Below are 27,568 nucleotides of genomic sequence, written 5' to 3'. Positions count from 1 at the left end.
CTCCTACGTGCTGAAGGAAATACACACCCCAGTGAAATATCCTCCTGTGGATTGTGTGAACCAAGCAGTAGGGGACAGAGGTACACTGGACTGAAGATGACGCACCTTTGATGGAAGATAAAGGTAAAATCATTGCAAGGTAAGGTAGCTTCCAGGGCCAGGACTCGGGAGAGTTGTGAGAGAAGAACTCACATTCATTTTCCTGGGAATGGCACTGGCATCCTCAGTTCCTCTGGATACCTCTTGTTTAAAACCCAAGGAAACTAAAAGTTAAATGTATATAGTGCGAATAGATACAATGGATCTGCTAAAGGACAGAGATTTTCGGATTGGACTTTTAAAAGTCAGCCTATATTTTGTTCATAATTCATAATAACACAAAAGTGTTGAAAGTGAAATGCTATAAAAAGAAAATTGGTGTAGCAATGTTAATATCAGCAATAATAATATTATTAATTCATAATTAATACCAAATAGATTTTAAAGCAAGGGAAAAAATAACCATTACAGGGCTAAAGAGGATCATTACTTAAAGATATTATATCAAGAAGATACAATAATAACTAAATCTGCATGCAGTTAACAATATAGTCTTGAAATACATGAAGCAAAAATTGACAGAATTACAAGGAGAAATTAACAAGCCCACAACCAGAGTAAGAGATTTCCTTTCATCTTTTTCATAAACTCAAAGCTTAAGAAGTCAAAAATTGAATAAGAACAGAAATCATAAATCATTAAAATAGAACTTACTATTAAGTCTTGGTCTGAAGGACATATACAAAATTTTGCATGCCCAAACTGGAGAATACACATTTTTTTCAAGAACACATAACAAAATATTTACAAAAGACCATAAAGCAAGTCTCAAAAAAAAACAAAAAAATTTTTTATATGTTCTGTGACCACAATGAAGTAAAATAAAAATTCAATTTCAAAAAGATAAATAAAATTTTTATTTGGCAAACTTCAAGTGCTCTCCTAAATAATTTACAGGTCAAAGAAAAATAATTATAGTTGTGAAAATTACAACACAATAATAACGAAAATAATACACACCAAAATTTGTGAATGCAGTGAAAATTGTCTTTATTGGAAAATATATAGTCTAAAATCCATTGATAATAAGACTGAATGTCAATGAGCTAATATTCAATTAAAAAAATCAAGAGGACATCCAAAGAAAGTAGAAACATAAAAATAAAAGCAAAAATTAATGAATCCGGATACAAGCCATAATTGACAAACTCAGATGCCGGTTTCTGAGAAGATTTCTAAACCTGACAAACTTAAAGAAAAATAAAATAGCAAGATCCATTAAGGAAGAAAAAAGAAAGAATGAAAGAGGTGTTAGAAACAGCCTTAGTGGCGACCCAAGGTAGTGTCCTAAGATAAAAGCCTGAGAGAATGCCGTGTCCCGGGGCGGGCAGGGCTGCCTCCCTTTCCAGCTGGCTACTGTGCTCATGTCTTATTTACCTTTGTACCTTTAAAGGCTGGCAGCCTGGCACATAATAGATATGCAGTGGGTTTATTGCATCAAGTCAAATCCCCTTCACGAGCGGGCAGTCCGGGGCCTCAATGTTCAGCAACAGAGTCTAGTTCTCCACGGAGTATTTGTATGTCACCGTTTTGTTATTAATGTTAAATAAAGCATCGAAGTTTAGGAACACTGTACTTGAAAAACTAATAATCAGAGCAAATCAAGGTTATCTTTACAATAATATTCTCCTCCCTTATTTGGATGAGATTGGCCTGAATAAGAAAGAAAAGGATAGAGTTATAGCTGAGAGGTGGTACTCATTGCCCAGTGGACTTGGAGGAGACTGTGCCCTCACGTGAGTACCTATTGCCGAGGTTGTTGAGAACCCCCGTGGACGTCTGTGCCCACGTTTCTATGTGGCCAAGAACCAAGCGGGTCAGGAGCAAGATCAGGAACACAAGGTTGGGATATTTCTGGCTGGAAATGGAAAATGGCAAGGCGTACAGATCTGACACAGAAGTCTCAGATTTCAGAGGTACTGGAGAGGCCTCCTAACCCCTTCCAAAATTGTTGCCCTTTCCAGGCACTGTGGCCTGAACCCTTGCTTTGTGGTTCTCACCCCCAGCTTGGCTTTGTCCCTTAGGGAGAGGTCACCCTGCCTTATCAGCCATTGCTAACTCGGTGAGTTTGAGCATCAGATGCTTTCCTGCCATGAGGTTTGATGGGGGCGGGTTGGGTGGAGTGAGCTGAGGACAGGAGAGCATGAGGGCGTGATGGCACTGGCTGCCTGAGGGGAAATCAGGGAGGAAAAACTGCCTAGTGCAGAGTTCTGCTCAGGGCCAGTCCTGGTTGTGCGGTGAGAACCCACAAGCAGGGAGGGGGAGGAACGCAAACAGATGCCCCAGCACAGCTGGAAGCCATGCGGCCTCTCTGGGTCCTGGGCCAGGAACACAGGCAGACCGACAATCAGAGGGCAGAAGGAGACACACAGAGCATCTGGCGCTGTAAATAACAGCTTCCAAGGAAACAGCTTCACGTGAGTGCGCCATGCAGCGGATGTGGGGATGCGCACCACTATCGCTCCATCAGTCCACCTGCCGTGTCAGCACACCCGGTAAAGCCGGCAACCCTGAAACAATAACAACAAACATTTGTAAAGCACTTTACAACATAGAGACGGCTTTCAAATGTGTTATCTCCTGTAGCTTCACAAGATCCTCTGGGAAGTATGTATTTAAGACTGCTTTCATTTTGCAAAAGAGGAAACCGAGGCTCAGCAAAGATAAGAAACTATGGGCAGACCTGGGATTTCTCATTCCAGACCCAGCATGTTTTATGCCTTTGCTTCTCCAAGTGTGGTCCACGGACCAGCAGCATTGGCCTACCCTGGGAGCTGGTTAGAAATAAGGAATCTCAAAGTAAGACCTAGTGAATCAGAATCTGCATTTTAACAAGATTCTCAGACAACTAACTTTTAATATGCACATTAAAATTTGAGAAGCATTATTTCCACCATATCAGACCACTCCTCACAAACATCTGACGATCCACTTGAGTTCTATACTCTTGGGGTCTCAGTATTTTAGAGTTGGAAGGAACTTCTCAAAAGCACCTACACCCACTCCATCAGGGTAACAGCAATAACACCGAAATTTTCAAACGCAAGGCCCTAGCAAAATGGAGGTACAAACCTGAATCTCCTCTTTTTTGGCTCAAAAGGTTTCCATCATACCTGGCTTCTTCCTATTTTTTCCTTCATTTTTTTATTTTCCTATTTGGCGTTTTTTATTTGGGGTTCTGTTTTCAAAGTAGGCTTTCTTTGCCAGTTATATGTAATTTGGGTAATAGATTTCATTGCATTTTCTGAGCTCACGTTAATAGAGAATGAAAACAATAATGAGAAGAGAAGCAGTAATGGCCTTTTCTTTGTTTAGCATGTCCTAGTTTTTCAGTGTTTGGTTCACTCACACGATAGGTAGCTGTAGAAAACCAGTCTGGTATGAAAGATTGGTTCCAGATAATCTGGGACATTATTGAGTTGGTTACAAATATATATTAGATATAATAACATGTGGAGAGATACACTTAATAATAATGTGTGGAGGGATATCTATGTATCTGCATGGAGGCAGGCCACCCTAAAACTGTGTCTGTCCAGCACAAATGAGGATCCTGGCAATTTTCTGGTTAATTTGCTGAGTCTAGATGGCCAAACCGGATAATTCAGGCCACCAGTAGATTTTTGAACCTAAATATTCTGGTTTGGCTCTCTTTGTTTATAACCTGACACTTGCCAAATCACTGCCTCATTCACACTCTATCAAGGAGAAAGAAATGATCATGTGAGTGTGAACACACACTTGTTTTAATATGTGCATTGACATGTAACTCAGCTTAGGTCATTTTGTTCTTCGAGAGGAAATAATATCCACTCAAACATTCATCCCACGGCAGTGGGAAATGCAGGGTCTCTCCCAATATCTCTAGGAATGTTTAGGGTGGGAAGGCAATTGGCCTTGCGTCCCCACCTCCCATAGTCACTTGTGGATCCAAGTTCTTGCTTCTGTGGAATTTTCTCTCTCTTATGTCCTGCCTTCTACGGACGTTTCCACTCTCCACCTGCATGGAATTAAACATCTAATTCAGTCCAGTCTTCATGATTTCTCCAAAACATCACTCACCAAGTTAAGCAGCTGCAGTAGACTTTTCCTATAGATGTGAAAGAAACTAAGGCGCAGTTCTTTGCCACAAAATCAAATAGATCATCATGTTGATGAACAGAATCTTCGTCCTTAAAAATCTTTCAATGATTCCCTTTCTCCACATGCCCACCATGGAGGATTGTCTTCTACTTGGGCTCAAGCCTCCTAATATGTTGTGGCTCCTTTCTCATCCACACTTCTTCTAAGGTAAACAGCCCTCACCCACAAATTCCTATGTCGATTATCTTCATCTCATTCAAGCCCATCCCACTCAAGGACTGCCTTCCATGATCCAAACTGTCCATCATGATGTTTTTCAACAAAGCGCCCAAGGATGAATTCTCCCACAGACTGCCTATGGCAGAGGGCTTGTCCTGATACACCGATGCCTTCTGTTACAGGATAAATAGATGGACGGCATCCAGATGCTGGTATCTGTGTGTGAATATATGTGCCAGCATGTGTGGGAGAATATGAGTATGCAAACATCTATATATGTGACTGTGTGTGCACACACATGTGGGGAGTAGCCCTAGGATTAGACCAAATGTGATTGGGAAAATGTGTAAAGTGTGTGTCCAGACTCATTCATTAGGTATTGGATCCAATGCCAGGAAATCCCATGTGTCAGCCCAATGAAGCCCTCAAGGAGGGGATCCCCCACACCCAAGCTACATCTCCTTGAAAATTAATTAATTAATTAGTTAATTGTGAAAAAGCATAGAGATATAAAGGAAAATAAAGAAGTAGGGCCATAGGGAACTGGAGAGACAGAAAAAGAATTATTTGGAGAAGTGATCTCAGCATCATGGCGGAATAAGTTTTTCCCTTTGTCTCTCCTCTCCAAGTTAAAACTAAACAGACATTCATTAAATAACAGAAAATTCCCTACACAGCACAACAAGGACAGCTGAGAGATCCACACAGCCATACATCTGAAGGTGGGTGGACTGGATCCCCAGGAAGTGGTGCAACTAGGTGAGTGCACCCACCTGACTCCCCAGCAGCAGCAATCCAGGTCTTGGATCCTCACACAGTGGCCTGGAGCAACTGTAAGTGGAGAGTGGGGCAGACAGGCCATGCATGAATGCTTTTGGAGGGATAGCCTAGCCCACATGAGCGCCCATCATGCCACAGTGGCCCCACCCACGGGAACGCTCCCCACTGAGTGGCAGCTGCTCTGTCCCTGCAAAGCACCCTTCCTGCCAAGTGCTGCAGCTCAGCTGGTCCCCTGCTGAGTGCAGTGGGCCCACCTGTGCAGATGGCACCCCCCGCCCCCGCAAGAGCGACCTGCCTGCCAAGAACAGAGTTCCTGCCTGCAGTGCACAACCCACCCACCAAGTGCAGAGGCCCTACCTATGTGAATGCAACCTGCCAAGTGACTGTGGCCAGTCTGTGCAAATGCAGAGTGGCCCTACTGGCACAACTGCAGCAGACAGGGTGGAATCAAAAAACACAGCTCCTGCCCCCTCAACAGTGGCAGGTGGAATCTGCGATCTGACACTATCACAAATGCACCAGCAAAAGCTCAATTCATCGGACACCATGAAGAGCTACAGTAACACTTCAGAGGAGAAGGAAAATGACAAGTCTCCAGAAACCAATCCTGAAGTCACAGAAGTATACAATCTAAATGAAAGAGAATTCAAAATAGTTGTCATAAAGAAACTCAGCAAGTTATAAGAAAACTCAGAAAGACAGTTCAGTGAGCTCAGGAATAAAATTAATGAGCAGAAGGAATACTTCACCAAAGAGAATGAAGCTCTAAAAAAAACCAAACAAAACTCTGGATATGACAACACAATTAATGAGATAAAAAATCATCTAAAAACCATAAAAAATAGAGCTGACAGGGGCTGGCCCAGTGGTGCAGTAGTTAAGTTCGCATGTTCCACTTCAGCAGGCTGGGGTTTGCCAGCTCAGACCTCGGATACGGACCTAGGCACTGCTTGTCAAGCCATGCTGTAGCAGGCATCCCACATATAAAGTAGAGGAAGACGGCATGGATGTTAGCTCAGGGCCAGTCTTCCTCAGCAAAAAGAGGAGTATTGGTGGCAGATGTTAGCTCAGGGCTAACCTTCCTCAAAAAAAAAAAAAAAATAGAGCTGACATCATGCAAGATAGAATTAATGAATTAAAGAATAGAAATAGAGAAATGCTTCAGGTGGAGGAAGAGAGAGAACTAAGATTCTTTTTACATGAAGAAATTCTTCTAGAAATATCCTACTCAATTAGGAAATGCAACCTGAGGGTTATAGTATTCTAGAGGGAGAAGGGGGAAGAAAGGAGCAGAGAGCTTGCTCAGAGAAATAATAGCTGAGAACTTCCCAAACCCGGGGAAAGAACTGGACTTACAAGTACATGAAGCCAATAGAACTCCTAACTACATCAATGCAAAAGGACCTTCTCCAAGGCATATAATTTTTAAAACTGGCAAAAGTCAACAACACAGAAAAAATATTAAGGGCAGTAAGGAAGAAGAAAATAAGCTACAAAGGAACCCCTATCAGGCTTTCAGCTGATTTCTCAGCAGAAACCTTACAGGCTAGGAGAGATGGAATGATATATTGAAAATACTGAAGAAAAAAGCTTCAGCCAAGAATACTCTATCCAGTGGAATTATCCCTCAGATACAATGGAGAAATAAAAGCTTTCCCAGATAAACAAAAGCTGAGGGAGCTCATCACCACCGGACATACTTTACAAGAAATGATGAAGGATGCCCTCATACCTGAAACAAAAAGGCAAAGGTCTACAAAGGTTTGAGCAAGGAGATAAATAGACAGACAAAACAGGAAAACCATAGCTCTCTATCAGGACAGGTTAGCAAACACTTAATTATAACATAAAACATAAAGGGAAGTAAAGCATCAGAAATAACTAGAGGAGCCAGCCCCAGGGCCTGGTGGTTAAGTTCAGTGCACTCCACTTTGGTGGCCTGGGGGTTCACAGGTTCAGATCCTGGGTGTGCACCTACACCACTCATCAGCCATCCCATGGCAGAGACCTACATATCAAATAGAGGAGGATTGGCACAGATGTTAACTCAGGGCTAATCTTCCTCAAGCAAAAAAAGAGGAAGATTGGAAACAGGCGTTAGCTCAAGGCAAATACTCCTCAGCAAAAAATAAATAAATAAGTATAAACACTTCAATTTAGTCACAAACTCACAAAACAAAAAGAATTTGTGAAGACAAAAACTCAGAAGGGGAAGAGGCTAGGGATGGAACCTGCTTAGGCTAATGGAGATAAAAGGCTATGAGAAAATGGACTATCTCATCTATGAGATCTTTTATGCCAACCTGATGGTAACCACAAAACAGAAAACCAGAGCAGAGCCACAAATCATAGATAAGGAGAAAACTGAGAAAAGCATCACAGAAAACCACCAAACTGAAATGGCAGTCAGAAATACAAGGGAAAAGAAACAATGGGAATATAGAACAACCTGAAAACAAGAGATAAAATGGCACTATTAAGCCCTCATATATCATAGTCACTCTAAATATAAATGGATTGAATTCTACAATCAAAAGACACAGAGTAGCTGGATGGATTAAAAAACAAGATCCAACAATATGCTGCCTCCAGAAGACACATCTCAGCTCTAAAGACAAACGTAGGCTCAGAGTGAAGGGATGGGAGATGATACTCCAAGCAAGTGATAAGCAAAAGAAAGCAGGTGCTGCCGTACTTATATCGGAAAGCAGATTTCAAGATAAAAAAGACGATGAGAGTCAAAGATGGGCAGTATATAATGATAAATGGGACATTCCACCAAGAGGACACAACACTCATGAATATATATGCACCTAACACAGGAGCACCAAAGTATATAAACCAACTACTAATATACCTAAAGGGAGAAACTGACAGCAGCACAAAATAGTAGGGAACTTCAATATCCCACTTACATCAAAGGAGAGATCATCCAGATGGAAAGTCAACAAGGAAACACTGGCCTTAAATTAAATACTAGACAAGATGGACTTAGGGCCGGCCTGGTGGCACAGTGGTTAAGTGTGCATGTTCCACTTTGGCAGCCTGGGGTTCACTGGTTCGTATCCTGGGTACGGACATGGCACTGCTTGACAAGCCATGCTGTGGTAGGCATCCCACATATAAAGTAGAGGAAGATGGGCACGGATGTTAGCTCAGGGCCAATCTTCCTCAGCAAAAAGAGGAGGATTGGTGGCAGTTAGCTCAGGGCTAATCTTCCTCAAAAAAAGAAAAAAGATCTATAGAACATTCCATCCAAAAACAGCAGAATACACATTCTTCTCAAGTGCACATGGAACATTCTCAAAGATAGACCATAGGTTAGGAAACAAGGCAACTCTCAATAAATTTAAGAAGATTGAAATTATATCAAGCATCTTTTCTCACCACAATGCTATGAGACTAGAAATCAACTATGAGGAAAAAGCTGGGAAAGGCACAAATATGTGGAGATTAAACAGCATGCTACTGAACAACCAATGGATGAATGAAGAAATCAAAAAATACCTGGAGACAAATGAAAATGAAAACATAACATACCAACTATTATGGGATGCAGCAAAAGTAGTACTAAGAGGGAAATTTATAGCAATACAGGCCTCCCTCAACAAACAAGAAAAATCTCAAACAAGTAATCTTAAACTACACCTAACAGAACTAGAAAAAGAACAAACAAAGCCCAAAGTCACCAGAAGGAGGGAAATAGTAAAAATTAGAGCAGAAATAAATGAAAGAGACATTAAAAAACAGTAGAAAGGATCAATGAAAATAAGAGCAGTTTCTTTGAGAAGATAAACAAAATTGACAAACTCTTAGCAAGATGCACTAAGAAAAAAAGAGAGAAGGCACAAATAAATGAAATTAAAAATGAAAGAGGATAAATTACAATGGATACCATAGAAATACAAAGGATTATAAGAGAATACTATAAAAAACTATATGCCAACAAAGTGGATAACCTAGAAGAAATGGATAAGTTCTTAGATTCATACAACCTTCCAAAACTGAATCGAGAAGAAACAGAGAATCTGAACAGACCAATCACAAGTACAGAGATTGAAACAGCAATCAAAAACCTCGCAAAAAACAAAAGCCCAGGACCAGATGGCTTCTCTGGAGAATTCTACCCAACACTCATAGGAAAGTAAATATTCATCTTTCTCAAAATATCCTGAAAAATTGAAGAGACAGAATGTTCCCTAACTTATTCTATGAGGCCAAAATTACCCTGATCCCAAAACCAGAGGAGGATGACACAAGGAAGGAAAATTACAGGTCAATATTGCTAATGAACATAGATGCAAAAATCTCAGCAAAATATTGGCAAATCAAATCCAGTAATACATTAAAAGGATCATACACAATGACCATTTGGGATTTATACCAGGAATGCAGGGATGGTTCAACACCTGCAAATCAATCAACGTGATAGACCACATTAACAAAATGAGGAATTAAAATCATATGATCATTTCAATAGATGCAGAGAAAGCATTTGACAAGATCCAACATCCATTTATGATAAAAACTCTCAATAAAATGGGAAGGAAAGTACCTCAACACAATAAAGGCCATATGTGACAAACCCACAGCCAACATCATATTTAACAGTGACAAACTGAAAGCCAACCCTCTGAGAACAGGAACAAGACAAGGGTTCCCACTCTCACTATTCCTATTCAACGTAGTACTGGATGTTTGGGACACAGCAATTAGGCAAGAAAGTGAAATAAAAGGTATCTAAATTGGAAGGGAAGAAGTAAAACTCTCACTGTACAGACGACATGAATTTTTATAGAGAAAACGCCAAGGAATCCACCAGAAAACCAGAAATAATCAACAACTACAGCAAAGTTGCAGGCTACAAAATCAACTTACAAAAATCAGTTGCATTTCTATACACTAATAACAAACTAGCAGAAAGAGAACTCAAGAATACAATCTCATTTCAATTGCAACGAAAAGAATAAAATATCTGGGAATAAATTTAACCAAGGAGGTGAAAGACCTATACACTGAAAACTATAAGACATTATTGAAAGAAATTGAAGAAGACATAAAGAAATGGAAAGATTTTCCATGCTCATGGATTGGAAGAATAAACATAGTTAAAATGTCCATATGGCCTAAAGCAATCTACAGATTCAATGCAACCCCAATCAGAATCCCAATGACATTCTTCATGGAAACAGAACAAAGAATCCTAAAATTTATATGGAACAACAAAAGACCCCAAAAAGCAAAAGCAATCCTGAGAAAAAAGAACAAAGATGGAGGCATCACAATCCATGACTTCAAAATATACTACAAAGCTATAGTCATCAAAACAGCATGATCCCGGCACAAAAACAGACACATGGATCAATGGAACAGAAATGAGAGCCCACAAATAAAACCACACATCTGTGGACAGTTAATCTTCAACAAAGGAGCCAAGAACGTACAATGGAGAAAGGAAAGTGTCTTCAATAAATGGTATTGGGAAAACTGGACAGCCATATGCAAAAGAATGAAAGTAGACCATTATCTTATATCATGCACAACAATTAACTCAAAATGGCTTAAATGAATGTAAGACCTGAAACCATAAAATTCCTAGAAGAAAATATAGACAGTACACTCTTTGACATTGGTCTTAGCATCTTAGCAGCATCTTTTCAAATACCATGTCTACTTGGGCAAGGGAAACAAGAGAAAAAATAAACAATGAGACACATCAGACTAAAAAGCTTCTGCAAGGCAAAGGAAACCATGAACAACACGAAAAGACAGCCCACCAACTGGGAGAAAATAATTGCAAATCATATATCTGACAAGGGGTTAATTTCCAAAATATATGAAGAACTCATACGACTGAACAACAACAAACCAAACAACCCAATCAAAAAAATGGGCAGAGGATATGGACAGACATTTTTCCAAATAAGATATACAGATATTCAACATCCACATGAAAAGATGTTTAACGTCACTAATTATTAGGGAAATGCAAGTTAAAACTACAATGAGCTATCATGTTACACTTGTCAGAATAGCTATAATTAACAAGACAAAACATAACAAATATTGGTGAGGATGTGGAACAAAGGGAACCCTCATACACTGCTGGTGGGAATGCAAACTAGTGCAGCCACTATAGAAAACAGTATGGAGATTTCTCAAAAAATTAAAAATAGAGGGGCTGGCCCTGTGACCCAGCGGTTAAGTTCACACACTCCGCTTCAGTGGCCCAGGGTTTCACCGGTTTGGATCCTGGGAGAGGACCTAGCTCTGCTCATCAGGCCATGCTGAGGCAGCGTCCCACATAGCAGAGCCAGAAGGACCTACAACTAGAATATGCAACTATGTACTGCCGGGCTTTGGGGAGAAGAAGGAGAAGAAAAAGAAAAAGAAGATTGGGAATAGATGTTAGCTCGGGTGCCAATCTTTAAAAAATAATAATAAAAAGTAGAAATATCATATGATCTAGCTATACCACTACTGGGTATTTATCCAAAGAACTTGAAATCAATGATACAAAGAGACCCGTGCTCCCTTATGTTTACTGCAGCATTATTCACAATAGCCAAGACATGGAAGCAACCCAAGTGCCCATCAACTGATGATTGGATAAAGAAGATGGGTATATAAAACAATGGACTGCTACTCAGCCATAAAAAGACAAAATGGTTCCATTTGCAACAACATGGATGGACCTTGAAGGTATTATGTTAAGCGAAGTGAGCCACACAGAGAAAGACAAACACTGTACAATTTTACTCATATGTGGAAGATAAACACATGGACAAAGAGAACAGACTAGCAGTTACCAGAGGAGAAGAGGGTAGAGGGTGGGAGAAAGGGGTAAAGGGGCACACATATATGGTAACAGATAAAAACTAGACTATTGGTGGTGAGAACAATGTAGTCTATAGAGAAACTGATGTATAATAATGTAAACCTGAAATTACATAATGCTATAAACTGATATGACCTCAATAAAATAATTTTAAAGAAAAAGAATTCGTTGAACGGCAATTTCCAAGGTCATCGAGATTCTCAGAGATCTGGGCTTTGTAAGTTGCCACAAATACCAGTGGGAGGGACAAAGCTGGTTAGAAGTTTCGACTCCTTAGGCACAGAAGACCCTGGGAAGGACGAGCAAGATGGGCTGTGCGGCCTCTCCTTCACAGGGATCTCTGCGAACCATAGCCTACCTGTCAAAGTGGGGAAGGGCCTGGCCTTCCTGGAGGGAGAAGGGCAAGGGAGCCCTCTCAGAGCCCCACCTGATCCGACAGTCCATGAGACATGGGATTTCCAAGCAAAGGAATGTGAGCTCAGCTGTAGCCCCAGAGGCAGAAGGGATGCGGGCCCTTGGGGTGGGAAGGGGTCCGGTGGGGTTAGCATTTCACCAGCGCCTTCCCCTATATTGCCTCTCCTCCACAGGCTTAGAAGCCTCAAGGGTACTGAGGTCACTGGACAACATGTTTAATGTCACTAGGAGAGGCCAGTGAGACCAGGACACCAGGGGATGTGTGCTGCCCTATCAAGTGTCCAGCAGCTCTGCTGGGCCTGCGTGTAAAGAGGCCATTAGGAAGTTTGTGCTCTGCCCCTTGTTGCAGGACAGCAGTGGTCCGTCCGGGCGCGTCCTCCCTCCACTCGCCTCCTCCAGCCCCACCAAACTCTGCCCTGGCTCTGACAGCCGAGACCCTCCACGACGGATGAGTTCTTCTCCAAGGGATAGAAAACCAAGTTTGTATCCAGCCGCATCGCTCCCTTCCTTTGCTAAGTCACAGAATCACCTGAACATTTATTTCCTTGTTTAGGAAATGGCAGCAGCAACACCTTACCTTGCGGGGGTGTTAGGAGGGTTAAATGAGATAAAGCACGGAGGGCGCCCAGCCTTGTGTCTGGGAACAGTGGGTGCTGGTGATGGCTTTCCTCCCGGAGCCGGATCATGCTGTCCTGAGCTCAGGCACCGAACAGCGGAGGGCAGGGGGAAGTCTTACCCATCTTTGTGCCCTCAATACCTGGCGCGGTGCCCAGCATGCCCTAGGGTATCCAGCAAACCTGTGTTGAAACGAACTAAATTTGAGAACAAGTCAGAAGGTCATGGAAAAGGGAGGGTCTGCCAGGTTCTGCCCGTGACCCTAGAAGGGCAAGGACCTGAATCCCCACCACCAGCCCAGGACCAGCTCCCCTACGCCCGCCCAGGTCTCAGTCGGTGTCTCGCAGAGCTGTCTCTTCCCCTCGTCTTGAGGGCCTGCACACCGGTGTGCTGTTGATGTGCTCTGTTCCTACCTGATTAGGTCTCAGGACAGCTCCAGCCAACTCCAGTCTCCCTGCATACTGTCCCTCGGCCCCATTATACCATCAGGCTCTGAGCCCCCTCCCACCCTACTCTCCTCACTCACTTTGTTACCAGATAAAATACAGCATGCCCAATTAAATTTTAATTTTGGACATACTTATACAAAAATGATTTGTTGGGCCTGGCCCCATGGCCGAGTGGTTAAAGTTCTGCATGTTCTGTTTCAGTGGCCCAGGTTTGTGGGTTCAGATCCAGGGTGCAGATCTATTCCACTCACTAGCCATGCTGTGGCAGTGTTCCACATACAAAATAGAGGAAGCCTGGTACAGATATTAACTGAGGGACAATCTTCCTCAAGCAAAAAAGGAGGCAGATTGGCAACAAATGTTAGCTCAGGGTGAATCTTCCTCAGCAAAAAAAAAAAAAGAAAAAGGGAGAGAGAAAAGGATTGATTGTTTATCTGAAATTCAAATTTCACTGGGCATCCTACTTACTAAATCTGGCCATGCCACCTAGGGAGTATCTTTCTACCAGCCATAGCCTTCCCTTCTTCCATACCTCTCTTCCAGCCCCACCAGGACCTAACTGAGTTGAACAGCTGAGACCACTCATTCATGTATTCATTCACTCATTCAACAAACTTGTATTGCATGTCTACTGAGCACTAAGCCCTCCGCTAAACATTGGGGTACAACGTGGGTACAATGGTGAAACTGTCATAGTCCCTGCCCTTATGGGGCTTACATTCTAGTCATTGACAAAAGTAAAAGTAAGTGAGGGGGCCGGCCCAGTGGTGCAATGGTTAAGTTCACTCCTTCTGCTTCAGCAGCCTGGGGTTCACAGGTTTGGATCCTGGGCACGGATCTACACACAGCTCATAAAGCCACACTGGTGGGCATCCCACATACAAAATAGAAGAAGATTGGCATGGATGTTAGCTCAGGGACAACTTTTCTCCAGCAAAAAGAGGAAGATTGGCAACAGATGTTAGCTCAGGGACAATCTTCCTCACCAAAAAAAATAAAATAAAATAAAAGTAAGTGAACAAATAAATGAAATGATTACAAATGTAACAAGTGCTATTATGAAAATAAACTAAATGGACTGTTGAAAAGAAGAGGGCTGGTTTGGACAGGACAGTGAGGAAAATCTCTCTCGGGAGATGACACCCCAGCCAACCTGAAGAATGAGAAGGGGGCTGGCTATGGATCAGGGGAGGAATTCTAGGCTGTGAGGGAGGAAAAGAAATTTGACTGAAAGAAGAAGGAGTGCCTGGCGGGTGGGGAGGGCATAGGATGAAGCTGGGGAAATTGGAAAGGTCCAGAATCCCTCAGGGCCTAATAGACTATAGGAACGTTCTGAATACACGCATGCAGCCACACATACATGCACACACGCATGAACGCGCACACATGCACGCGCACACTAAAAGGCTGAATGACATTTAACCTGACAATTCTTAATGCTTCGTGGAGGTTGCAATGAAGGATCCTCAAGTTGGAAGCAGGCAGACCACCTGTTACAAGGCCACTGCAGAATCCAGGTAAGAGATGACGGTAGTTTAGAAAAAAAGGGTGATGGTGGCAATTGAAAGAAATGGTGGAATTAGAAGTAGACTTTGGAGGTAGAATTTGCTAGACTTGAGGATAAATTGGCTGTGAAAGAAGAGGAGGACTCAGGGATCAGTCCTTAGTAACTATAGGAAGGTAGAGGTGATAGAAACCTAGGGGAAACAGGGGCAAATCAAGGGTCCTGTCTGGACAGGCTGAGTTGAAAACGTCCAGGAGACCCCAGGCAGAAATGTCAGGGGGGTACAGCTTTTGGAGGTCGGCACCCAAAGAGGAGGATTGGGCTAGACTCAGAAACGCAGGCTGCCACCACGGGTGGTATCTACAGCCACAGAGACGTGGAGAGAGGACCAAGGGCACTCGCAGCAGGTCACTCTGAAGAGGAACCTGAGAAGAAGCCGAGGAGGAGCCACCAGTGGGCGGGAAGGAAACCAGGAGAGCCCTGAGTGCAGACAGGCAGAGAGGCGAGGGCGGTGGGGGGGGGGGGGGGGGGGGGGGGGCCGGGAGGGCAGAGAGGCAGGGGGGGGGGGGGGGGGGGGGGCGGGGGGCGGCTGAGCTAATGCTGCTGACAGAGGGAGGGAGGGAGGCGAATCTAGAATGAACAGGGGCGGCGGAGTGGGTGGTGGGGCAGAAGCTAGGCTGGAGAGGGAGCAGAGGCAGCAAGTGTCCACCATTCTTGTGAGGAGAGTGGCTGCAAAAGGAGTTGAGCAGTGGGACTGTGGCTGGAGGGGCCAGGGTCTTGGGAGAGAGAGAGAGAGAGAGCACGTTGGCCGATGGGAATGGTCTGGGAGGAAGCAGGAGAGCGGGGTACAAAGGAGAGGGGGGGTGAACCCTCCCTCACTCCGCTGCCTTCCCCATCAGAGAGGAGGGAGTCCCTGCCCTTGGGCCTGGACACAGGCACAGGGCTCCTCCCCAGGCTGGATGGAGGGGAAATGTCGAGGCCCAGGGTGGAGGAAGCTGGGAGGGGAGGCCCTGCCTTGTTCTGGAAATAGAAAACCAACACTGGTAACTGAGTAACTCCTGTAAAGGGGGCAAAGGCACCGGCAGAGTCTGAAGGAGCAAAAATAATCTGTCCCGCTTGGGCAGCCAGGCGGATCGGATGTGGGGGGTGGAGAGGCCCGGCCTGCGGTCCCTCAGCCCCCAGTGCCCCTCCCTGGCCTGCAGGGGCGAGTAGTGCTCTTCTCAGTCTTGCTCCTGCCAGGCCTGGAGCCTAGGTTCCCCGTAGACAGAGCATCAAGTTAAGGCCATGCACTCAGAGCCCAGGCCTGTGAGCTCGGTTGCCCCTGCCCTGCACTGCCTGCTCTGGACTCCAGGTGAGCGTACCACCCAGACAGACAGAGCAGAGCCCCACCAAGCCCCAGCCAGGCAGGGAAGGCCTAAGCAGAGGGTTCCAGATAAGCAGCACCACCTCCCTCAACCCCACTTACCACCCCTCGGTGACCACACCAGCTGGAAGTCTTAGCTCACTTTCGTGCCCTCCTTGACTGCTCCAGCCTCTCTCAGATCTCCCTCTTCGGAGGTCCACAAGCTTGTGCCACATGTCCCCCCACCACACCTATACACACCGCTGGATTACAGGTTCCTCAGAGGGGGTGCTGATCTAACAGCATCAGTGAACTGATTGAGTGATGGGTCGGTTTTGAGGGCAGAAGCTGCCGAGTGAGGATCTGGGCCACCTCCCTTTCTGCTTCAGCACCCCTGTCCCCCCTCACCTCAGGGTGAAGGCTGCCACAACTCTCTGCTTCACCTCCCCCTCCCCAGGGTCCCCTCTAAGATCACAGGAAGCAAGAGACACATGTGCTCATCCAGCAGACAATGCTGGAAGATAGGGTAAGGCCGAGGGCACCGCTCTGCTCTAGGTTCAGCCCCCCAGCCCCGAGGGCATGCCATCCCCCCAAGAAGAGCAGGGCTTGGGGGAAAGAAGCTGGCAGGCCCCAGAGAAGGGGGTTGGGCCCTCTCTCCTGAGGAGGAAAGGAAGGTGAGAATCAGTGACCTGAGAAGTTTCCATGAACTCTGGCTATGAGGGAGAAGGGGGGGGGAGAGGGCAGCAGGAGCCGAGCAAGGCGCAGGAGGAAGAAAGCAACCTCGTAAAGTGGTTTCCTTACCATAAACTTCTAATAGGATCTCACGGCAAACAGACACACTGGACCTGCCCTGAGGAATGAGGAGGGCCGGGAACCACGTGCCACCAGGACGTCGGAGGAATTAGCGGTGTTTGGAGCAGAGGGGATCATGGCTCTGTACAGCTGGGGGTCCGATGCTGGATGAGAGGAGACCACTCCCCCAGCAAGGACACAGAAGCTGTGCCCATCCCTGCCCCCTCTGCTCCCAGCACAGAAGTGCCCAGAAGTGCCATCTGTTTACAGGTAAACTGGAATGTGAGTGACAGAAGGGTCGTGGCTGGTCCTCAGAAGCACCAAGTTCTGTATCCCCCGCTGCTGACTCAACCACCTCCCCTCCCCAATACCTCCCTCTCAAGCTGACCTGAACAAAGAGGCCGCAAGTTTCCAGTTGTAAAAACTGGGGAGGAGTGATCAAGAGCAAAGATCAAGGCTCTGGATTTTCCATGACTCTTGTGTAGGGTGGGGGCACCATGCCTATCTGGCACAGTTCCCATCACCCATGCCCTCTGGGAAGCAGGAAGCTGCCATCTGGGCAGGGGGCAGTGCCAGTCTCACCTTCAGCATGGTGCCCTCTCCAGGGGCAGCGTTGATAAGAGGCACGCTCCCTGTCCTGCAGGCTGGCTGTGCAGAACCTCCTGAACTCTGGGTCCCCCAAGCCAAATTCCTCCCAGTCCTCGGAGATCAGACCCTCTCAGAGGCCAGGAACTCGCCCAGTACTGCGCAGCACTGTGCAGACCTGCAGCACTGCGCAGAGGTCAAGGGCCAGGAGGGAGAAGGAAGGGGACCGGAGACAGGAGACGGGGAGGGAGATGAGGACTTGGGGTGGGGGGGTTGTAAGGGAATCCACTTGCAGGAGGTCAAAGGGCAGCTGGGATGGGCTGCCTCCCAGGGCAGGGCCAGTCTCCTTGTCCTCCCCTTCCTCTTACACCTACTCTCTCAGCTTCTGGGAGAACAGGGGAGCCAGGACACAGAGGGGTCCACCCAGGTAAATGAACGATGGAACATCCATTTACTGGAATATTCTTCAGCTGTTAAAAACAGTGAAGTAAATCCATACACAGTGACAGGGAAGACGACCAAGGAATCGAAGTGAAAAAAAAAGTTGAAAAACAATCTGTAGATTCTGATACTATTTTGTTAAAAATAATTAAACCTAAAACTACTGCATTTGGATGTGGCTTTCTAAATAACTATATATTTGAATGTGCTTAGAAAGAAGGATAAATGCCAAATTGTTCAAAGAAATTAAGTCTAGGATCATTTGGATTAGAATTAGAGAAGAGGAGAGACTTTACATTTGAACTTTTTATAAGAAGCACATATAATTTTATAATTAACAGAAAAAAGATGAGGATGGGGAAAATGGTTCAGAGCAATCCAAGTGTGTAGCTAGAGCTGGGCATGCACACGGACATGCCAGGTGCACAACACACTTGCATGCTCACACCAAGCACACCTGGCCCACCAAGGAGGGCGCACCTGGTAATTCTGGCAAAAACTTGGGCACACACCTGGTTCAGGCACATCCTCTCAGTCCCGGGTTCCCTGGGCATGTGTCAGGCAGGGCCCAAAGCTCTCTCTAGGCATCGGTCCCGTCCCAGATCAGCCCCCAGCTCCTCTTGCTCTCCCAACTTCCAATGGGCTCTATCACATCCTGCCAGGTACTCATACAGCAGGACCCTGCGGAGTCACGTGAGTCAACACATCTGGGAGGGGAGCACCTGGGCAGGCTGTGAAGGTGGCCTCCCCTTCTCAGGGGCACTGGGGTGTCGGGCTCCAACACCAAGGTTGTCTCAGGGTTTCCTGTGGATTCTGGTTTGACTAAGAAACTGCCCTGGGCATCAGCCAATCCAAATATGATCCTGGTTTTACCACTTACTTGCTGGGTGGCCTTGGACTAGTTATTTAACCTTTCTGAGCCTCAGTTTCTTCATCTGTAAAATGGGAATAAGAAGGTTATTGTGAAACTCAAAGATGATAACATCTAAGAGACTAAATGCTTTGGAAGACAAACAAGGAAATGAGGATCACAAAAGTCAGGACACTGGTTCCCTCCAGGGCGGAAGGATGGGGCTGTGATCAGGGAAGGACACGGGACTTCTGGGGTGCTGACAGTAGTCTATTTCTTGACCTGGGCTGTGGAAACACAGATGTGTGATTTATAATTATTTACTAAACTGGACATCTATATTTAATATATGTCTGGTATGTTTCATAGTAAGAAAAAAATGCTTTGGAAAGTTTCACATTCAGCATAAGCAAAAGTAGTATTAGGAAGTACAACCCCCATTCTCATACCCTCTGAGAAGCCCTCGGAACTCTCAGTTTTGCTGTGGTCGGAGTTAGCCAGGTGGCAAGGATCAGCTAATAAGCAGAGATGTCAGTGATAGATTTAGACCCATGTTGTCCTCCTTGCTGGGGGAAACCTAGGAGGGCAGAGGGGAGGAAGGGGTGTGGATCGCTACTGGGGAGACCTTGAAGAAAGCTCTCAATCCAGTCAAAACGGAGCCTGCCCTTCCCCAGGGTTCCTCCCCACTGCAGGCTGCTGAGGACTGTAGGCACAGCTCCCCACCCAGACTTCCTGGTGGGGGCAGTCCTCGCCCCCACAAAGCTCCCTGATCCCCAGACAGGCTCCCTTCCACCCTCACCCATCACTCCTTATTCCTCAACAGCACAGCCCCATCCTCGGTCCTCAGGCCCAGCACTTCCTGGCTCCACTGGCCTCCTGCCTTGCCCCTGGAAGCTCAGCCGCCTACTTCTAAGTGAGATGCTCTGCCACCAATAGCTCCCCGAGGCTCCAGAGCCCCGTCTGCACAAGCGCATCACCCACTTTCCCCTCTGACTCAGGTGGAGGGAGTCCTCAGCAGAACTGGGTAAGGAGGGCAGGGCCTCCCTGCCGCCCAGGCCCGAGACCCCTGGGCCCCAGCACACGATGGCACCAGGCAGCCCTCAGGGCTGAGCCCATCCTGCCATCAGAGTCCACAGGAATTTCCATGCGGGCCTGGCCAGGGGCACTGCCTGGTGACTGTCAACTCCCTATCCCCACATCTGACTCGCTTTCTGACTTGGCTTCTGTTCGACTCTATGATTTAGTTTCTTTCCCATCTCTGATTTTCTGTGGGTCTCTGTCTCTACCATCCTCCCCAGCCAGCACAGGGGTAGCACGAACCTTCCATCTGCCTCTGGGGGGGCCTGAGCCTCTGCCCGCTCAGGAGGTCTCTCCACCTCAACCCAGGGAGGCGATGGAGGTGAAGATTTCAGAAAAGAGCCTGAGGGCCTCAGTGGTAGAGCAGAGCCAAAAGGGTCTTAGAGGAAGCTGATGAAAACTGGGGCACAGGAGGAGGGACCCTCCCTTTAGGGAAGTTCAGGAGCAGAGGATGTTGTCAGGGAATGAAGAGCAGCTGGGGTGGGTGGGAGGCTATGTGAGGTCTCATTATAGGAGCCAAGAAGGAAGCTGAGTTCTGGAGAAACATCAGTCTTGGGTGAAATAAAGGGGGGCTTCAGGGATAGTTCTGACAGTCAGTTTTTTTCAGTGTCTAACCTCAATCCTGGCTGCTGCAGAACCACTCTTTCCCGTCTATTTCTTGCATTTTCAGAATTCATGCGGGGCATAAAGTGAAAGCATGTCCAAGAGGTGCTTGTGAGGGGCGGAGAGTCTTTCTCCTCAGCCTGTGAAGCCACCAGGGTGCCCCCTCCCCACCCCCAACCACCTGATAGCTCCCCAGTCCTGGGCACGACCCAGAGACCAAGTTGCAGGCAGTGGTGGCTCCAAGCCATTTAGACAATCTTCCTTTCACAAGCTTATTTATTATTCTTTTCCCACCTCTCCACCCCTTCCCCACCAGCTGCTTAAAATATTTTTCAAACAGAAAAATCCAACCACAGCTGGAAACCAACCCTAAAGTTAGTCCAGAACGTGGGAGCTGCCAGGGAAAATTGAAGGAGCTCAGGCGGGGCTGTGGGAGGAAGGGCCTCAGCCACGGAGACAGCATTGCTCTGCAGGGGCCCGCGGGAGACAGCAGGCCAGGGGAGAGGGCACCCGGACCCCATCATCACTCCACAAACAGTCAGTGAGGACCCACTGTGGCCAGGCCCTGTGCTGGGACCCTGGGGGGACACAAATTGGCTTAATTTAAAGAGACAGACCCTCTCCTCAAGGAGCTGCAGGCCTAGTGAGGAGGTAAGGCACAGACACAAACACGCCAACGACAACAGCATACACTTAGAGGATTTCCTAGACAGTACGAGGTCCCTGCCTAAGCACTTTACATGCAGGAACTCATGTAAAGCCCTATCAACTCTATAAAGAAGGTACTATTGTTCTCCCCATTTATAGAGGGGGAAAGTGAGGCACATAGAAGTTAAGAAATTCTTACCCCATCATCCAGCTGGTAAGTGGTGGAGTCAGGCTCTGGGCCCAGGGAGGCCAGAATCCATGTTCTCAGCCGCTGTGCTATGCCGCCACTGTAGGATCATGCAAGGGGGGCCAATCCCCCAGGAGAGAAGTATAAACAAATTAACGAGAATTCAAAGAAGGGAGAGATGGTCTCTGACAGAGGGTCAGAATCTAGGAGTGCTTCACGGAGGAAGTAACATATGTGCTGCTTCTGGAAGCAATTTGGGGATTTTGTGCCTATGCTCAGGGCCAGGGCCAGAAGGCATATAGCAGAGAAAGCTGAGGCAGGAGCAGAGGCAAAAACAGGACCCAGGAGGCCCAGCTCCCAACATGTGACCACCATCACTCGAGAGGCTGTCCTCACAGTAGCCCAGCAGAGGGGAAGGATGAGCAGCCAGGCCAGGCTCAGCCATTGTGGACAGTGACTCAGATTCACGGTCCATCCATCTAGCACCCCGGGCTGCTTTCTCAGCCGCCTCCGACACCTCCCTGCCTGCTCAAGTCTCTCCCTCTGTTTGTACTGGTCCCTTGCAAACCTGCTCATGAGGATGAGGGAAAGACAAAAGTCACAGCACTCTAAAAACTCTTTGTAATACAAATGTTTGGTAGCATCTAATTTAGACAGAAATCACCAGGCTGCCCTGGTTGGGATGGATGGCCCAGGAGGCGGCCACACAGCCATGTGGACCTGACCCATCTTCTCCCTGCCCTCCCTCCACTTGTCTCTGTGATCTTTTCCAGGTCACTTGGCATCTGTGGGCCTCAGTTCTCTCTCTGGATCAGTTTGGGGTGCTCTCTTTCAGGTCTGAAAGCCCTGTGAGCTCAGAGTACTCAGTCCTCTTCTCCATGCCTAACGACTTGCCAAAGAACGACCAGCTGGGTGGATGCTCGAGGCTGATCTAAAGATGGTGGCAAGACTGCCAGGACGCAGCCCTGGCCGGTCTCCTGTGTGCCTTCAACTGCAAGCTTCTAAGGGCCTGTTGCTAGAGAAGCATCACCATGATCTCAACTGCCACAGATTGAATGCTTATGCCCTCACAGGCACGATTCTCAGAGGCTCTCATGGAATAACTTATTACCTCATTTCAACAATGCTACATATGAGGAAACCGAGGCACAGAAAGAGTTAAGGATGATGCCCAAGGTCACACAGTAAGTGAGGGGCTGAGCCAGGATTCCCACGCAGGCAGCCTATCTCCAGCCGCCACTGGAAGAACATGGGGGCTTCAATCCAGAGGAAGCATCTAGAAGGCAGGGACTATGTCCTGCTCGTTACTGTCTCCCGCCCTGACTCCCTGGGGGACTGGGTTGGCCTCGACTGGCATGGAGTGGTGGGGAGACAAAGCTTGAGTTCCAATGGGTTGCTAATGTCCAGGAATTTGTGCAAACTACCTCCCCCAAGACCCACAGTGTGAAGGGCTCTGAGGCCTTCCCAGCTCTGGACCAACTCAACTCCAGCCATAGGTTCCAGCTGCAAGCACCTACCTGTCCCAAGGTGAGCCTTGCCCAGGTGCATCCAGATCCCAGGATGGACAGCTGGCTCCTTCCTATCCCACCAGGCACGGGCAGGCCAGGCCAGTCCTGGGCTTGCTGCTGCGCTAACCCAACTTGGGATAGGCTCCTTCCCTCAGATCCTTTCTGCAGAGGTGAACAACCCAAACCTCCGCAGGTTTTAAAGCTGAGCCTCAGGGAGAAGAGAACTTCCAGTCTGGAGGTCCCAGATCCCGGGCCTCCCGCGCCCCCTGGCGGAAGGAACAGAGCTGTGTCCGTGCCTGTACTGCCTCTGAATCCAGCCTTCCCTTCCCCTCCTCCTCTCCATCCTCTCTCGCCTGTATTCATTTACCCTGACTGCACGTCCACTGGGTGCCAGGCACATGCCATGAGATGAGGACACAGACTGTGTCCTACGACTGTGACACTGTCCCTGTCCTGAGGTGCTTCCCATTCATTCACTCAACTCAATCAACAAACATTTATGGAGCTCTGACTGTCTGCCAGGCTCTCCCCTAGGCACCAGGAATGCCATCCCTGCCCTCAGGGAGTTTACAGTCTAACAGGGCATTCAGACTGGTTCACAGACAATTATAATATAGTGGAAAAGCACAGGTGCCAGAGGAGAGTCCAACAGAGGAGACAGATGCGGGAACAGCTGTAGCGACACTGAGCAGTGTGTGTAGGGGTGGCAGGAGATGGGTTTGAGGGAAGATTCCAGAGCAACATCTGGGCTGGTCTGATGGTTGGGTAGGATCTCTCTGGGTGCAGGAAATGGGGTGTGGAGTGGGGTGGGGCAGGGAGAAAAGAATATCCTACACAGAGAGGACAGAATGAGCGAGAACATGAAGTACCGGCATGTTTAGGGAGCTACAAATAGTCTTCTGTGGCCGGAGTGTGTGGTTAGCGGGAAGAGGGTAGCAGGAGAGTGGAAAGGGCCTCGCAAGCTGTGGAAAGGGTTCGGGTCTTTTCCTGCAGCCTGTGAGGAGCCACCGAAGGTTTTAAGAAACAGTGTGATATGACCACATCTGCATTTTAGGAAAGGACCACTAGACAGACCACTAGACCAGTAGAGTGTGGAGGAAGGGCCAAAGGGCAAGCGGCCAGAGATGGTGTGGCAATTGTATTCCAGTTGGGTGCTACTAGGGCAAACCACTCCATTTCTCTGAGCCACAGACGCCTCATCCATCAAACACACATAATAGACACATAAAAGATACTCAGTGAATTATAATTTTTTTGAGCCAGAAAGCCTACTAAGAAGGCTATTGCAATTGCCTGGGCAAAAGATGTAGAGGGCCTGAATTCAACTGCTGACTGTGGGTGGGGAGGAGAAGACACCAGGAGCTAGTTCAGACAGTTGACTTTGGGGATGGAGTTGAGTATGGACTTTGTTTTTCTAAAGCCCCCTGGAGTTCATCTCTGCCTTCAGTCCTCAGGCTCTGCCCCACAGCTCCTCATTCCTATCATTGTCCCGTGCATCTCGCCGCCTGCTCTGCACAGGGTGTTCACTCGTTCCATGCTTGTCCCCCCTCATTTGTCTGGCTGGGTCTCAGCAGAAGCTGCTTGGGCAGAGGCTCTGCTGGCTGAGGCCCCAGGCACGAGGCCCAGGTCAGCAGCAGACACAGAAGTTTAATGGCGGTTCCTGACAACAATCAGATGTGGATGTGCTCAGCCACCAGGTTTGTCCCAGAAGCTGACAGAGGGGGTGAGAAAGGCAGGGCTGGGACCACCAGGAAGGCTGGCTGACTCTTCCTGGTTTCATCAAATGCTCACTGCAGAGCAAAAATCCAGCAGGCCCCCCTGGCTGACCCCTCAGGCATGGCTTCCCACATTCTCCAGCCCAGCAGCCTGCCTCCCTCACCTGCCTCGAGGGCACCAGCTCCTCACACAGATCCCACTCAGAGCGTCATCCAGAACTTCTGGGCGGGGGTGCTCAAGGTTGGCAATCCTGGGAGGGGAGGAGGCCACGCAGTTTGCATTACATGTGTATAGCAGCCTGTGGGTGCCACTTAGAGCATGTGTTCATCTGAGGTTGCCAGCTGTGGAGGGACTTTGGGCAACTATTAAGGACCAAGGCCCCCACAGCCATCACATGGATCCTGGGGACTGTTGTCACTAGTCAGGGGCCAGGCAGTAGTCTCCTCGGCTGCAAGTCCCTCCACCAGAGAGTCTGGTTCAGGGGTTTGTTTTAAGGTGTTAGTTTGTGTTTTGGTTTTCCTTGTATTTCTGTCCCCTGTTCCAAGGAGATACTAGCCCTTTGGTTTGCTTTCTTTGATTTCTATAGGGTAGAAATATCTCTTAAAGATTGCTTTGAGGCCACCCCTTGAACTATCTTCCATGGATGGTTCAGCTCATTGGAGAGATGATATTGGGTATTCCTGAGGTGCCACGAGGAGAGAAAGGAAAACCAGGTGAGAGCAGGGGGAGACGGGGCTTGTACCAGGCGGGGAAGGGACCTCTGTGGTCGAGCCTGCTGGCGGGTCCGTGAGGTTTTGAAACCCTGGCCCTGGCATCTCCGTGGGAAGTGGCTGCACCAGGCACTGGGCATGTCCGACCCTGGACACCAACACTGCCAGCCTGGGCAAGGATTCCTGAGCCCTAAGGAAGCATCAACATCACCCAAATCAGAGGCCTGTGGGCCCTGGACGAGGAGGAGAGAGCGTGACACGATCGGCTGAGTGTGAGAGCTCCTTCCTTCTCCTGCTTCCTGGGCTCTAGGAGCAAGTGTCTAGGACTCTTGTGGGACCTTGGGAAAGGGAAGGCAGCTCAGTAACAGAGGGGATTAAATTTCCTGCCAACCAGTCAGCATGGGGCTCTGAGTTGGAGCTAGGTTGGTCTCAATGTTTTTTCAAATAGGACATCTTTTTGTCCACCTGGGTTTATGGAGGAAGATTCATATCTTCTACTGCAGCCAGCACTCAGAACACTTTGTTGGCTGTTCCAGGATGCATCCCTGAGCCAGGTGAATGTGAGCCCCACCATCAGCCTCTACAACCCTAAGGGAAGGAGCTGAAGCAAGCCTGGCCTTGTGGGCCACCTTGGTTGACTGTAGCTTCAGGGTTCCCCTTTACCAGGTCGTGGTGGATTGTCAGTTCCTTGGATACACAAGCCTCTGCACCCTCACTGTGTCTCCCCATCATAGATGACCTCTCTGAGCAAAGCTCCCTGCCACCAACGCTGTAGGCACAGCCCACAGGTGCAGCCCGTGCCTAGACCCCTTTCGTATATAAGCAGCCCCTGTGCCTCTCCTTTTCCTACAACAGGTCTGTAAACTTTCTTCCCACTACCACTCTTCACAGCACAGTAAAGTACAAAGAGACAGGACTTGGGAGCAGAAAACCCATGATGCCGTTCTTACCTGACCACTAGAGCCGGGGCAATCAGGTTCCCTGGGTCTCAGTGTGAAATGGAAATAACAGCTGCTTCGCATGAAAGGAAGCACCAGGGAGAGGCCATGGGGAGAGGCGAATGGCTCCAGTGCTGTGAGAGGTTCTCAATGCAAGGGACCGACTGCGCCTGCCCCCTTTAGAGAACTGGCCCTGGAACTTCAGAGGGAGGGACTGTTTCCTGTTTATCTGGACAACACATGAGCCAGAGCTTTGCACACTGAGATCTCAGATTCACATTAGAATAGACATAGAATCTATTAAATAAAGAGGGTCGTGTGCCCCTCCACGCCAGCTGTGTCTCACAGAGGCTGCAGCAATGGGGCTGGGACCTGGCTCAGCCTTGGACTGTCCCCGAGCTCTCGCAAGTCTCCCCATCACTTTGGAAAGTATACCAAACAAGGAAGTGGCGGGTTTGGTTCTGATCCCGATTCTTTCACTTACCGGGTGTCATTTAACCTCAAGCAAGTTTTCCCAACTGTGGAATAAAGAAAGGAGGCAGAATGAAGAGCATGAAGAACACTTCCAATCTAAGCCCTCAGCCTCCCTGTCAGTGCAGAGGGAGGTCACCTCAGTCCTAAATCCCCCTGCACAGCCCTGTCCTGTGCGTGAGGGGGCAGGGTGCAGAGCAGAGCTCATCCCTGACCATCCCCCACCCCTCAGGGCCTTTCAGGACCACAGGCCTTCCTTCAGGGCCTCTACTCCCCTCAGTCTGAGGGTCCAGCGGTACACAATGCCTATGGAGAAAAACTGAGGATGCTGGGAGTGCAGGGGTCCCCAGTTGGCCCCACTCTTCCCCAGCCTATCTGGAGAGCCCCAGTGAGCTCATGGCTGCAGCAACCCCACGGCTCATAACCAGGATGCTGAGACAAACCTGGAAGCCAGGCACGGGCGAGAAGTGATGGGTGTCTCCTCAGGAATGTGCTGCCCAATTAAAACTGCTTCCCGGATGGAGAGCTCATGCGGGTGGAGGGCTCTGGCGGATGCTGGGACTACACCCCCACACAGTGCTGGCCCACCTCCAGGCTGAGCCGTTCTGCTGGCATTTATCAAGGGCCTACTATGCACCAGACCAGGAGCCGGGTGCTGGGGAGACGAGGAGGAACAAGAGCCACACTGGAGAGGACAGT

The 27,568-nt window shown here is 47.9% G+C and overlaps 1 long non-coding RNA gene across 1 annotated transcript in view; it reads right to left on the bottom strand.

Moving 5' to 3' along the window:
- Positions 1-988: 988 nt before the first annotated feature.
- LOC124249229 (uncharacterized) overlaps positions 989-27,568 on the bottom strand; it is a 29,174-nt gene continuing 2,594 nt past the window's right edge. Inside the window, exons 2-5 of the long non-coding RNA XR_006891303.1 lie at positions 13,011-13,230; positions 5,175-5,232; positions 4,009-4,099; positions 989-2,609 (exon numbers count right to left, since the gene is read on the bottom strand). This is a non-coding gene — a long non-coding RNA (uncharacterized LOC124249229). The remainder of the gene's footprint in view (positions 2,610-4,008; positions 4,100-5,174; positions 5,233-13,010; positions 13,231-27,568) is intronic.

Source organism: Equus quagga, chromosome 1, assembly GCF_021613505.1.
Source record: "Equus quagga isolate Etosha38 chromosome 1, UCLA_HA_Equagga_1.0, whole genome shotgun sequence".
NCBI lineage: Eukaryota > Metazoa > Chordata > Mammalia > Perissodactyla > Equidae > Equus > Equus quagga.
Note: the sequence above shows the minus strand (reverse complement) of the source record. Positions and strands in the feature narration are given on the sequence as shown.